General features: G+C 44.8%; 1 protein-coding gene across 2 annotated transcripts in view; it reads left to right on the top strand.

Moving 5' to 3' along the window:
* LOC137412320 (FERM domain-containing protein 6) overlaps positions 1–14,267 on the top strand; it is a 125,953-nt gene that overhangs the window by 108,424 nt on the left and 3,262 nt on the right. Inside the window, exon 14 of one of the 2 annotated variants that reach the window (XR_010981470.2) lies at positions 417–436. The exons of the other annotated variant lie outside the window; for it this stretch is intronic. The gene's annotated coding sequence lies outside the window, so the exon portion shown is untranslated. Of the gene's footprint in view, positions 1–416; positions 437–14,267 lie in introns of those variants that run through there. 2 annotated transcript variants of the gene reach the window in all.

Raw genomic sequence — 14,267 nt, 5'->3', positions numbered from 1 at the left:
CGATGCTCTTCACCTTCCAAGATCTCTTAACCTCATTTTTGAGGTCCTGGTATTTGGTAATGTTCTTGATTTCTGCTTTGTTTAGGCCAAAATCGCTGGGTACTGACACCTCAATCATCAATGCTGTCTTTTCCTTTTTGTTCCTGAGTACAATGTCCGGACGCAATGCTTTGTTTTCTATGTTCACGCTCGATGGAATCGTCATGTCGTACGTGAGCATGACGTCCTCATTTTTAATGATTGCCCTTGGTTCGTGTTTCCATGAGTTCAGGAGCTGGGATAAGGAAATTTCTGCAGGTATGCCACTGGATTACTCTAAATACCTTGTTGTGCCTTTGGATGTACAGCTGCTCTGACATGAATTTTTTTTACAGCCGCATAGGAGGTGACTTGTACTTTCTCTAATTACCTTGCAGACTCTACACTTATCCGATTGACTCAGTCCCACCATTTTCCGAAAGCCATTGGTGTACTGGTGTAGTGTCCTTAGTCTAGACTATTCTCCATTCCAGGTGAGCTGATCTCTTCTTAGCCATTCCAAAAAGCCTTCCTTGTCTACTCCCAATCTGTCCAACTCTTCCTGCTCTTTAATCGTTTTCCCAGTTGTCAGTGCATATCTGTTGATATTTCGTTTTATTGTACACCGCTCCTTTCCTATGCCATCTCCAGGCGCTGCATATCGTCATTGCCGGGCACCGAAGGGGGCTCGGCAGTGACGCACGCTGAAAGGGAGTACTCAGTTTTCACTCTGGTTGTTTGTTTTCTTGGTTGTTTGTTTGTCCGGGCGATATCTCAGCCATCCTTTGAGCTAGGAAGCTGAAATTTCGGGACAACAGTGAGCAAGTCCTTTGTCAAAAACGGTATTTTTTGTTTTCTGATTAATCAATTAATTGAGGAGTTATTTAATTATTAGCGTTTAATTAAGTACTTATTTAATTAATTAAATTTCATTTCTCTTCTGACCATTACCTCAGGCACCTTTTGAGTTAGGAAGCTGATATTTGGACATGCCAATGACCAGGTGATTTGGCTGCAAAGGATATTTTTGATTTATTAATTAATCAATTAATCGATTAATTATTTAATTATTCGATTAATGACAAAAAAATTTTTTTTTTTTAAGTTACAGATTCTGATGAAATAGTGGTGGTTTATGTGTTCTCTGACCAAATTGATTAATAATTTAATTTTTTATGATTATTATTTATTTATTTTCATTATTAATCATTTATTTATTTTCTTTCTCATTTGGCCAATATCTCAGGCACCTTTTGAGCTGGGAAGTTAATATTTGGACATGAGTGACCAAGTGATGTGGCTATCAAGGATATTTTTGATTTATTGATTAATCATTTCATCTATTAATTATTTATTGATTAATCGATTAATTAATAAATTAATTAATTAGGACTTCCGGGTTCGGTTGCGAGAGGACGCTGGCGTTGCATATTCGCCGCTTCTCCGACTGGATGGATGTACAGGGTCTGCTTCTACTTTTCTGACCTGACATCTCACACCTGTCCTGCCTTTTCACACCCGCACGTGCCGCGTGTTCTCCGGCTGGATAACGGAATCTGCTTTTGATGGTACGGAATACGGAATCGAAAGGCCCGCTCCCGTTGTTTGTGGCCGTGGCCTTGTTTGCCGGTGGCCTTGTGGCCTTGTTTGCCGCTGTGGTCTTGATTAGCGGCTGCAGTCGTTTGCCGCTGCGTTTGCCGCTGCGTTTGCCGCTGCGTTTGCCGCTTTGCCTCCTCGACCTTGGCCTCGTACTCGTCCCTTCGCTCCTGCCTGGCATGGCTCTGAAGTACTCCGCCGCAAGGCTTCTTCTGCTCAATACCCGCTCCACCCCATCATGCATCTCTGCCATCAAATCAAATGGACTCCTCCGACGACCCAGGTACATTCACCGTGGCTCCGGTCGCAAGTTTGTTTATTTGCAATCAGGTCACTCCATCCCCGTCCTCTGGTCGGCTCAGCGCACTCTCACTCTTCGTCCCAGCGCACCTGGTCACAGCAACCCACACGATCGCACCTCTTGCCTACGAACCCTGGCTAAATCACCTGAATTCATCCCTGCTGTTCAAAACAACATCAAGCTCACCCTGTTCAACACCCGGTCCCTCAACAATAAATGCCTCATCCTGAACGAATACATCCTGGATAACAAACTGGACTTTCTCTGTCTCACCGAAACCTGGCAACAACCTCTGGACTACTACACACTCAACCTCACCACACCCAATGGATATTCCTACGTCAATAAACCACGCTCGGAGGGCCGAGGTGGTGGAATTGCCGTTATCCACCGTCAAGACATCAAGACCAACCTCATCTCCATCTCATCTGCTCCATCATTTGAACACCTGGCTTTAAAACTCTCTGGTCACACGCAGTCAGTCATGGCTGTCGTCTACCGCCCTCCCAAACCACACCCATCATTCCTATCTGACTTCTCCTACTTTCTGACCCAGCTATGTTCCCTCTCCCCCTCAATCCTCCTCCTTGGTGATTTCAATATCCACATGGACTCCACTGACTCCACAATAACCACTGACTTCACTGATTTACTCACCTGCTTTAACCTCACTCAACATGTCGACTTTCCTACCCATATCCGTGGTCACATTTTGGACCTTGTCTGCTCCACTGGATTAAATTTGCACCATCTCTATGGCTCTGACCTCACCCTCTCTGACCACTTAGCCATCACTCTGACCATCAACATCCCCGCCCCAACACCAAGGCATTATCGCACAATCAACTTCCGTAAGCTAAACGCTCTTTCACCTACCTCATTCTCATCCACCCTCTCTGAAAAAATGTCCACTTCTCCCTTCATTGACCTCCACACCCCTTCCGACCTCACTGACTACTACAACCACACTCTCTCCTCCTGCCTTGACCAGCTTGCGCCTGTAAAAACCAAAACAGTTTCTTTCACCCATTCTGCTCCCTGGTTTACCCCTGAACTCCACCTGATGAAAACTCGTGCTCGCCAACTTGAAAGACTCCGCAATAAAACGGGTCTCACAGTTCACTCCCAAGCCTACAAGGACCACATACAACACTACAAAGATGCCCTCTCCCGCGCCCGCTCTGCCTACTACTCTCAAATTATCCACTCTGGCTCCGGAAACCCAAAAGCACTCTTCTCGACAATAAACAAACTCCTCCGCCCCCTGAACACCACCACCCAGTCATTCACAGTAGACAACTGCATCTCCTTCCTCTCTTTCTTCCAACGCAAAATTGACAACATCTACAACAGCTTGACCACCGCCGCACCCGCTCCCCCTCCAACCACCTGCCCCCCCTTGTCCTGCCATCCCCTGTCTCGGTTCTCCCCAATCTCTCCTACTGACCTCTCTGAACTCCTCATAGGAATGAAAACTGCCACCTGCACTCTTGACCCCATCCCCTCCAGCTTTGTCAAAGCCTCCCTCCCTGCTCTCTCTCCACTTATCATTGTAACAATAAACTCCTCCCTGTCTACAGGCATCGTCCCACCTTCCCTCAAAATTGCTGCTGTTACCCCCATTCTAAAAAAACCTGGTCTAAACCCTGACACCCTAAACAACTTCAGACCCATCTCCAACCTACCCTTTCTGTCAAAAGTTTTGGAACGCGCTGTAGCCACTCAACTCAAACATCATCTCTCTGCCAATAACTTGTATGAAACATTCCAATCCGGATTCCGCTCCAACCACAGTACTGAAACTGCTCTCCTCAAAATCACCAACGACCTTCTCCTCTCCTCTGACGCTGGCAACCTCAACATTCTCGTCCTCCTCGACCTCAGCGCTGCCTTTGACACCATCAATCACACTATCCTCCTCACCCGACTTGAATCCACCTTTAACGTCACCGGCACTGCCCTCTCTTGGATTAAATCATATCTCTCTGACAGATGCCAGTTCATCTCCATCAATAACTGCAAATCCCCCACTGCTCCCCTCCCCCAAGGTGTCCCCCAAGGTTCAGTTCTTGGCCCCCTCCTCTTCATCCTTTACCTGTCCCCGCTCGGTCACTTAATCCGCCGTCATGGTCTCCAATTCCACTGCTTCGCCGATGACATCCAGCTTTTCATCTCCACCAAGTCCGTCTCCACCGACACCCACTCTATCCTGACAAACTGCATCACTGAAATAAAATCCTGGCTTCAAATCAACTTCCTCAAGCTTAACTGTGATAAATCTGAAATAATCATCATTGGCCCAAAAACGCTCACAAAATCCACCCATAACTTTGCCCTCAACATCGACGGTATCCCAGTATCCACCTCCCCTCACATCCGGAATCTTGGCGTCATCTTTGACCAAACCCTTTCCTTCGACAAATACACTAAACAGATCACAAAGTCAGCCTTCTTTCACCTGAAAAACATTGCCCGTCTCCGCTCATCCCTCTCCTCCACGGCTGCAGAAACCCTCATCCACGCCTTCATCACCTCCCGTCTGGACTACTGCAATAGCCTCCTCTATGGTTCACCCTCAAAAATCACCAATAAACTCCAATACATTCAGAACTCCGCTGCCCGTCTACTCACTCATTCCCGGACCCGTGACCACATCACCCCCGTCCTTTACAAGCTTCACTGGCTCCCCATCCCCCAGAGAATCCAGTACAAAATCCTCCTCTTGACATACAAAGCCCTCCATAACCTGGCCCCATCCTACCTGGCTGACCTCCTCTCCAGACACACTCCCACCCGCAACCTCCGCTCTGCTGGTACCAACCTCCTGACCCCCCCCATCCGGACCAAATTCAGATCCTGGGGGGACAGGGCCTTCTCCATCGCTGCTCCCACCCTCTGGAACTCACTACCTCACACCATCAGAGACTCCTCCTCACTCACCACATTCAAAACATCACTAAAGACCCACCTGTTCAACGCTGCATTCAACATTCAACCCACAGCATTTAACCCCTGACTATCTCTTCTCCTTCTCCCTCCTTTTGCTTTAAATATTTCCCTATTGTTTCTTGTCTTGTCTTTTTGATTCTTGTCTTATATATATGCCGTATATCGCTGCTGTTTGTTTTCTTGATTCTTGTCTTTTTGCAATTGTTGTTTTCATGTATTGTTATGCATTATGTTTTCCACTCTGTCAAAGCGCCTTTGGGCTTCTGGAAAAGCGCTATACAAAATAAATGAATTATTATTATTATTATTAATTATTTATTGCGTAATTAATTAATTATTTAATTTTTTATAAATGACTTATTTAATTAAATTTCTAAAAGATACATCTTCGGATGAAGCACTAGTGGTTTAGTTATGCTATAAGCCAATTGATTATGAAAATATTTTGTGATAATCTTTTATTGATTTTAATTATACAATTAATCAATCAATTAGTGTACACCTCTCCCTCCCAATGCAGCCTCAATGAGCTGCACTGCGGTATTGCCGGGCGCCAGAGGCGCCCCGGCAATGCCGCGCTGCAGCATATTTAATTATTTGGCATGGGGGCGGTGTACTTTGAATGTATCTGTACTTGTTTATCATTTATTTATCTTCTTTCTCATTTGGCCAATATCTCAGGCACCTTTTGAGCTCAGAAGCTAATATTTGGACGAGTGACCTGGTTATGTGGCTATCAAGGATATTTTTGATTTATTCATTAATCAATTAATCAATGTATCGATTAATTATTTAATTATTCGATGAATTACTAAAAAAAATTTTTTTCCCCCAGTTACAGATTCTGATGAAATGGTGGTGGTTTATGTGTTCTGTGACCGAATTGATTGATAATTTAATTTTTTAATGATTATTATTTATTTATTTTCATTATTAATCATTTATTTATTTTCTTTCTCATTTGGCCAATATCTCAGGCACCTTTTGAGCTGGGAAGCTAATATTTGGACATGAGTGTCCAAGTGATGTGGCCATCAAGGATATTTTTGATTAATTGATTAATCATTTAATCGATTCATTATTTATTGATTAATCGATGAATTACTTATTGATTAATCAATTAATTATTTAATTTTTTATTAATGACTTATTTGATTAAATTTCTAAAAGATACATCTTCGGATGAAGCACGAGTGGTTTTGTTATGGTATTAGCCAATTGATTAAGAAAATATTTTGTGATAATCTTTTATTGATTTTAATTATACAATTAATCAATCAATTAGTGTACACCTCTCCCTCCCAATGCAGCCTCTATGAGCTGCACTGCGGTATTGCCGGGCGCCGGAGGCGCCCCGGCAATGCCGCGCTGTAGGATATTTAATTATTTGGCATGGGGGCGGTGTACTTTGAATGTATGTGTACTTGTTTGTTTTCTTTCTTGTTTGCTTGTTTGTTTGTTTTCTTTCTTGTTTGTTTGTTTGTCCGGGCAATATCTCAGCCATCCTTTGAGCGAGGAAGTTGAAATTTTGGCACAATAGTGAGCAAGTCCTTGGTCAAAAACAATATTTTTTGTTTTTTGATTAATCAATTAATTGAGGAGTTATTTAATTATTAGCGATTAATGAAGTACTTATTTAATTAATCAAATTTCCTTTCTCTTCTGACCAATAACTCAGGCACCTTTTGAGCTGGGAAGCTGATATTTGGACATGACAGTGACCAAGTGATGTGGCTATCAAGGATATTTTTGATTAATTGATTAATCATTTAATCGATTAATTATTTATTGATTAATGGATTAATTATTTATTGATTAATCGATTATTTATTTATTTTTTATTAATGACTTATTTAATGAAATTTCTAAAAAATTCATCTTCGGATGAAGCACTAGTGGTTTAATTATGCTATTAGCCAATTGATTCAGAAAATAATTTGTGATAATCTTTTATTGATTTTAATTTTACAATTAATCAATCAATTATTGTACACCTCTCCCTCCCAATGCAGCCTCTATGAGCTGCAGTGCGGTATTGCCGGGCGCCGGAGGCCCCGGCAATGCCGCGCTGTAGGATATTTAATTATTTGGCATGGGGGCGGTGTACTTTGAATGTATCTGTACTTGTTTGTTTCTTTGTTTTCTTTCTTTCTTTCTTGTTTGTTTGTTTGTTTGTTTGTCCGGGCGATATCTCAGCCATCCTTTGAGCTAGGAAGCTGAAATTTCAGCACAATCGTGAGCAAGTCCTTTGTCAAAAATCCTATTTTTTGTTTTTTGATTAATCAAATAATTGAGGAGTTATTTAATTATTAGCGATTAATTACGTACTTATTTAATTAATCAAATTTCCTTTCTCTTCTGATCATTAACTTAGGCACCTTTTGAGTTAGGAAGCTGATATTTGGACATGCCAATGACCAGGTGAGTTGGCTGCAAAGGCTATTTTTGATTTATTAATTAATCAATTAATCAATTAATCGATTAATTATTTAATTATTCGATTAATGACAATTTTTTTATTTTTTTTTAAGTTACAGATTCTGATGAAATTGTGGTGGTTTATGTGTTCTCTGACCGAATTGATTAATAATTTAATTTTTTAATGATTATTATTTATTTATTTTCATTATTAATCATTTCTTTATTTTATTTCTCATTTGGCCAATATCTCAGGCACCTTTTGAGCTGGGAAGCTAATATTTGGACATGACAGTGACCAAGTGATGTGGCTATCAAAGATATTTTTGATTTATCATTTAATCGATTAATTATTGATTGAGTAATCGATTAATTATTTATTGCATTGCAAACACTTTAGCCAGCATTGCAAACACTTTAGCCAGCATTGCAAACACTTTAGCCAGCATTACAACCACTTTAGCCAGCATTGCAAGCACTTTGGCCAGCATTTCAAACACTTTAGCCCGCATTGCAAACAATTTAGCCAGCATTGCAAACACTTTGGCCAGCATTGCAAACACTTTGGCGAGCATTGCAAACACTTTAGCAGGCATTGCAAACACTTTAGCCAGCATTGCAAACACTTTAGCCAGCATTGCAAACACTTTAGCCAGCATTGCAAACACTTTGGCCAGCATTGCAAACACTTTAGCCGGCATTGCAAACACTTTAGCCAGCATTGCAAACATTTTAGCCAGCATTGCAAACACTTTGGCCAGCATTGCAAACACTTTAGCCAGCATTGCAAACACTTTAGCCAGCATTGCAAACACTTTAGCCGGCATTGCAAACACTTTGGCGAGCATTGCAAACACTTTGGCGAGCATTGCAAACACTTTAGCAGGCATTGCAAACACTTTCGCCAGCATTGCAAACACTTTCGCCAGCATTGCAAACACTTTGGCCAGCATTGCAAACACTTTAGCCAGCTTTGCAAACACTTTGGCGAGCATTGCAAACACTTTGGCGAGCATTGCAAACACTTTAGCAGGCATTGCAAACACTTTCGCCAGCATTGCAAACACTTTCGCCAGCAGTGCAAACACTTTGGCCAGCATTGCAAACACTTTAGCCAGCATTGCAAACACTTTAGCCAGCATTGCAAACACTTTAGCCGGCATTGCAAACACTTTGGCCAGCATTGCAAACACTTTAGCCGGCATTGCAAACACTTTAGCCAGCATTGCAAACATTTTAGTCAGCATTGCAAACACTTTGGACAGCATTGCAAACACTTTGGCCAGCATTGTAAACACTTCAGCCATCATTGCAAGCACTTTGGACAGCATTTCAAACACTTTGGCCCGCATTGCAAACACTTTAGCCAGCATTGCAAACACTTTGGCCAGCATTGCAAACACTTTGGCCAGCATTGCAAACACTTTAGCCAGCATTGCAAACACTTTAGCCAGCATTGCAAACACTTTAGCCAGCATTGCAAACACTTTAGCCAGCATTGCAAACACTTTAGCCAGCATTGCAAACACTTTGGCCCGCATTGCAAACACTTTAGCCAGCATTGCAAACACTTTGGCCAGCATTGCAAACACTTTGGCCAGCATTGCAAACACTTTAGCCAGCATTGCAAACACTTTAGCCAGCATTGCAAACACTTTAGCCAGCATTGCAAACACTTTCGCCAGCATTGCAGCATAAAGTGTTTGCAATGCTGGCTAAAGTGTTTGCAATGCTGGCTAAAGTGTTTGCAATGCTGGCCAAAGTGTTTGCAATGCTGGCCAAAGCAAATTAATTATTTAATTTTTTATGAATGACCTATTTAATTAAATTTCTAAAAGATACATCTTCGGATGAAGCACTAGTGGTTTAGTTACGCTATTAGCCAATTGATTAAGAAAATATTTTGTGATAATCTTTTATTGATTTTAATTATACAATTAATCAATCAATTAGTGTACACCTCTCCCTCCCAATGCAGCCTCTATGAGCTGCAGTGCGGTATTGCCGGGCGCCGGAGGCACCCCGGCAATGCCGCGCTGTAAGATATTTAATTATTTGGCATGGGGGCGGTGTGCTTTGAAGTATCTGTACTTGTTTATTCATTAATCAATAATTATTCAATTTTTTTTATTAATGATTTATTTAATTAAATTTCTAAAAGACACATCTTCTGATGAAGCACTGGTGGTTTAGTTATGCTTTTAGCCAATTGATTACGAAAATATTGTATGATAATCTTTTATTGATTTTAATTATACAATTAATCAATCAATTAGTGTACACCTCTCCCTCCCAATGCAGCCTCAATGAGCTGCACTGCGGTATTGCCGGGCGCCCCGGCAATGCCGCGCTGTCGGATATTTAATTATTTGGCATGGGCCGGTGTACTTTGAATGTATCTTTACTTGTATTTTTCTTTTTTGCTATTGTTAGGGCTGTACTCGTTTCGGTTTTTTTTTTTTGTGTGACATCTTCCATTCGCACCTATCTTTGGAAAAAAAAATTGCTAGATGTTTTAGGGATACTCTTACAGGTTTGTTGTCTTCGTGTTTGCTGACAAATTGGATTCGGTAGTCTGTTGCACATTTTATGGATTCAGCCAATCCTGCAGTTGTCATTCTGTGCACTTGGTTGAGTTCCATTAGGCTGTTGCCGTCTCCTTGTCTCGGCAGGTACATTCTCAGAATGTGTTGATTTTTGTGAAACATTTTGTGGATGGTGAGGGGTTTTCTTGTTTTGATATCCAGTTCAATTATTTTTTCTTGTGGCCAGTGTATTATTCCACAGCTGTACTGGAATACTGACTGTGAGTTGGTTTATGGCTTTGATTTTGTTCCTTGGAGACAGGTATGTTTTTCAGGATCAGTCTTGTTCTACACAGGTATTCTTTAGTAATTGTTTTGTGCATTTGTGTGTGTGTGTGTGTGTGTGTGTGTGTGTGTGTGTGTGTGTGTGTGTGTGTGTGTGTGTGTGTGTGTGTGTGTGTGTGTGTGTGTGTGTGCGCGTGCATTTTACATATCCACTGCCTCTGCTTGCTTGTGTTAACATGAAATGGTAACAGCCCAACTCTTCTCATCCATTTATATATTTCTCGTATTCCTATATTCTGCTGATCCGATTTGCATTCAGGAACAGAAGAATTATCATTTAACATTTTGAAATTGCCACTCTTTCGTCCAAATGTTGCAAGTTATTTTTAAAAGACGATTTGAATCGCACATTCATTTCTAGCACTAGTAACGGCAGGTTAAAAGTCCCCGGCGAGCCAAATCACAGCGCATGCGCAAAGACCTCGTTTAGCATTAATACGTTATTTTTAAAGTCGCGCATTGCTTAGTCCAGTGTAAGGCGGATTTGAAGTTACAACCTTCATCCTGGGGTGAGTTCCATTGTCAATCAGCTTGCTATCACTTGCCAAGCCAGCCGTTCCTTATCAACTGTTTCGCTGGATTTCGTCATTGAGTGCATAGGCCACTTGGCGAGCATTCTACAAGCTGATTGGTCATAGAACAATTATCATTTATGGTAATGGCACAGACCACTGGACTATGCCAGAAACGTGCACCTGCTGTGATGTAGATAATTGTCGATTGTATACCTCGGAGAGAGGGAGGGTGAAGGGGCGGGGGAGGGGGGTGAAGGGCGGGCGGGGGAGGGGGGTGAAGGGGCGGGGGAGGGGGGTGAAGGGCGGGAGGGGGGTGTAGGGCGGGCGGGGGAGGGGGGTGTAGGGCGGGCGGGGGAGGGGGGTGAAGGGCGGGAGGGGGGTGTAGGGCGGGCGGGGGAGGGGGGTGAAGGGCGGGAGGGGGGTGTAGGGCGGGCGGGGGGGGGTGAAGGGGCGGGGGGGGTGAAGGGGGAGAGGGAAGGTTGAAGGGGGAGAGGGAAGGGTGAAGGGGGTGCGGGAAGTTTGAAGGGGGAGAGGGAAGGTTGAAGGGGGAGAGGGAAGGGTGAAGGGGGAGAAGGGAAGGGTGAAGGGGGAGAGGGAAGATGTGAATGGGGTTGGAGAAGAAGAGAGGGCGAAGTGGGAGGGTGGAAGAGAGTGAACGGGGTGGGAGGATGACGGGTGGTTGAACGGGGTGGGAGGATGACGAGTGGGTGAACGGGGTGGGAGGATGACGGGTGGATGAACGGGGTGGGAGAATGACGGGGGGGGGGGGGTGAATGGGGAGAGGGAAGGTTGAAGGGGTAGAGGGAAGGTTGAAGGGGGAGAGGGAAGTTTGAAGGGGGAGAGGGAAGGTGGGAGGGTGACGGGTGGGTGAAGGGGGCAGGTGCATGACGGGAGGGTGAAGGGGGTGGGGGAATGACGGGAGAGTGAAGGGGTGGGAGGGTGATGGGTGGGTGAACGGGGTGGGAAGATGACGGGTGGGTGAACGGGGTGGTAGGGTGACGGGTGGGTGAACGGGGTGGGAGGGTGACGGGTGGGTGAACGGGGTGGGAGGGTGACGGGTGGGTGAACGGGGTGGGAGGGTGACGGGTGGGTGAACGGGGTGGGAGGGTGACGGGTGGGTGAACGGGGTGGGAGGGTGAAGGGTGGGTGAACGGGGTGGGAGGGTGACGGGTGGGAGAATGACGGGTGGATGAACGGGGTGGGAGGGTGACGGGTGGGTGAAGGGGGCAGGTGCATGATGGGAGGGTGAAGGGGGTGGGGGAATGACAGGAGAGTGAAGGGATGGGAGGATGACAGGAAGAGAGCAGGAGCGAAACCAAAGGAGACCAGCACAAAGGAGACCAGCACGAGCGGGCTCCGGTCTGCCTTTTTATCGGGAAAACGCCCATCTGGAAGGTCCCATCGACCCCTACTGGCCACTGCTGAACACATGCTATCATTCGACCATGCCTCCCTCTGGAAGGTTCCACGTGGATCGTTCTTGCCCAACCACAAACCAACGTCTTCTTCAACAACACGAGGGGTTGGAATCCTGCCTAACTCAACGCATATATATGCACCTTTAATTACTACACAATGGAAAGGGAGCTCATCTTTTTTTCTTTTCTTTTTTTGTATACTGAATCGAGGCTCGTGAAAGAGCTAACATTTACTTCACAAACAAATCAACCAGACAAACAAAATACCCAAAAAGAGGGAGCGGAAGACAAGATGGGGAGAGAAGGGGAAGCACACAAACACAACATCCGAGAGCAGGGAGATGTGTGGAAGGGAGAGGGCCCGGGGGGAGGAGGCATGGGAAGGGGGGGGGGGGAGGGAGAAGTATAAAACACAAGGACACCAAGGACTTCCTGGACAGAAGTTGGTATTTCAAAAAAGTGGAATTGGGGTGAAATTAGCGGGGGTAGAAAAGATCAAGGTTTTGGATGGGGGAAGATAAGAGATGGTGGTGAACAGCTGTTTTAAAGACTTGGAGGGTGGAGTGGGATTGAAGAGAGTGAGGGAGTTTGTTCCAGAGGCGGGAGAAAAGAGGAATGAAGGAGTGAAGGTGAGCAGAGAGTCTTGATTTTGGCAGTTTAACCATAAGAGGGTTGCAGGCAGATCTTGTGCGACCTGTAGGAATATTTGCGGGACAGAGCCCAGAGAGAGCTGGGGGGGCAAGGCCAGAGAGGAGTCGGTAGAAGACGGAAAGACCACCAACCTGCCTGCGGTGAGTGAGTGAGAGGCCCTTGGAGTTAGCTTCATCGCGGGAGATTCCAATGATTCTGAATGCTTTGGTTTCAACAGCGTGAAGGCGAGCTAGGTGTGAGGCAGGAGCACCAGCCCAGAGGGGAGAGCAGTATTCCATTGAGCTGCGGATGAAAGCCTTGTATGTGGTGAGGAGCTCAGGTGTGCCAAGGAAGGACTTCGCACGACGGAGGATGCCCAGTCGGCGACTGGCTTTGGAGGCCAGATTTGAAATCTGGTTTTCCCAGGAAAGATCATGGCAGATAGTGAGACCCAAAAGCTTGAATGACAGAACTTCTTGGAGAGGATTATTCAGAAAGTGGATTGGAGGGTTGTCCAGTCGGTCTTTTCGGAGAGACATCGTAAGAGTGTGAGATTTGTCAGGATTGAAAGACATGTTCCACTTGTTTGCCCAGTCTGTGATTTTGTCAAGGTCTGCAGAGAGTGAGGAGGCTGCAGACTGCCGATCTGAGGGATGAAGAATGGAGCGACAGAGAGTAGAGTCGTCAGCAAAGAGATAGAGAGGATTTTCAAGAGAGTCAGAGAGATCATTGATGAAGACCAGAAAAAGCACAGGGCCCAGAACACTGCCTTGGGGAACTCCAGCCTGAACAGGAAGAGGAGATGAGAGAAACCCATTCAGGGCCACACGTTGACTACGACTAGAGAGGAAGTCCGCCAGCCATGCGTGGAGATTTCCATGGATACCAAAAGAGGAGAGTTTGGTGAGCAGAGCGGGGTGCCAGACCGTATCGAAGGCACGTGATATGTCAAGGGAGACTGCTCTAATTTGCTGTTTGGCATTGAGGACCTCCATCCATTGTTGAGAAAGCAGAAGCAGCATGTCCAGAGTGGAGTGTCCAGGTCTGAAACCAAATTGATGATCAGAGATCAAGCCATTGGAGAAGAGGAAAGATTTCATATCTGAAGCAATGATGGATTCCATGACTTTGCTGATAATTGGGAGAAGGCTGATTGGTCTGTAGTTGCTGGGATCTGTTTTTGCACCTTTTTTGTGCAAAGTGGTGATGTTGGTAGATTTCCAAACAGATGGAAGATGACCTTGAGCAAAAGAGAGGGTGAAGAGAACAGAGAGAGGGAGTGAAAGAGCGGAAGAACATGATTTTAGGACCCGTGGGCTGATGCCGTCAGGTCCAGTTGCAGAATCAGAGTCGAGGGTTGACAGAAACTTTTCCACCTTGTCAGGAGGAAAGGACACAGAGTCCAGGAGCAGCTGGGTACGACTGGGTACGGTGGGTACAGAGAGGGGTGGGTTTGGGACACAAGATTTAGAGGCAAACATAGAGTTGAGGCATTCAGCTCAACTGCATTCAGCTCAAACATCTTTACATTTAATAAGAAATAACTGACTAA

The sequence above is a fragment of the Myxine glutinosa genome, chromosome 9 (genome assembly GCF_964187855.1).
Source record: "Myxine glutinosa chromosome 9, kmMyxGlut1.1, whole genome shotgun sequence".
Taxonomy (NCBI): Eukaryota; Metazoa; Chordata; class Myxini; order Myxiniformes; family Myxinidae; genus Myxine; species Myxine glutinosa.
The sequence above is the reverse complement of the archived record's forward strand: the minus strand, read 5'-3'. Positions and strand labels throughout refer to the sequence as shown.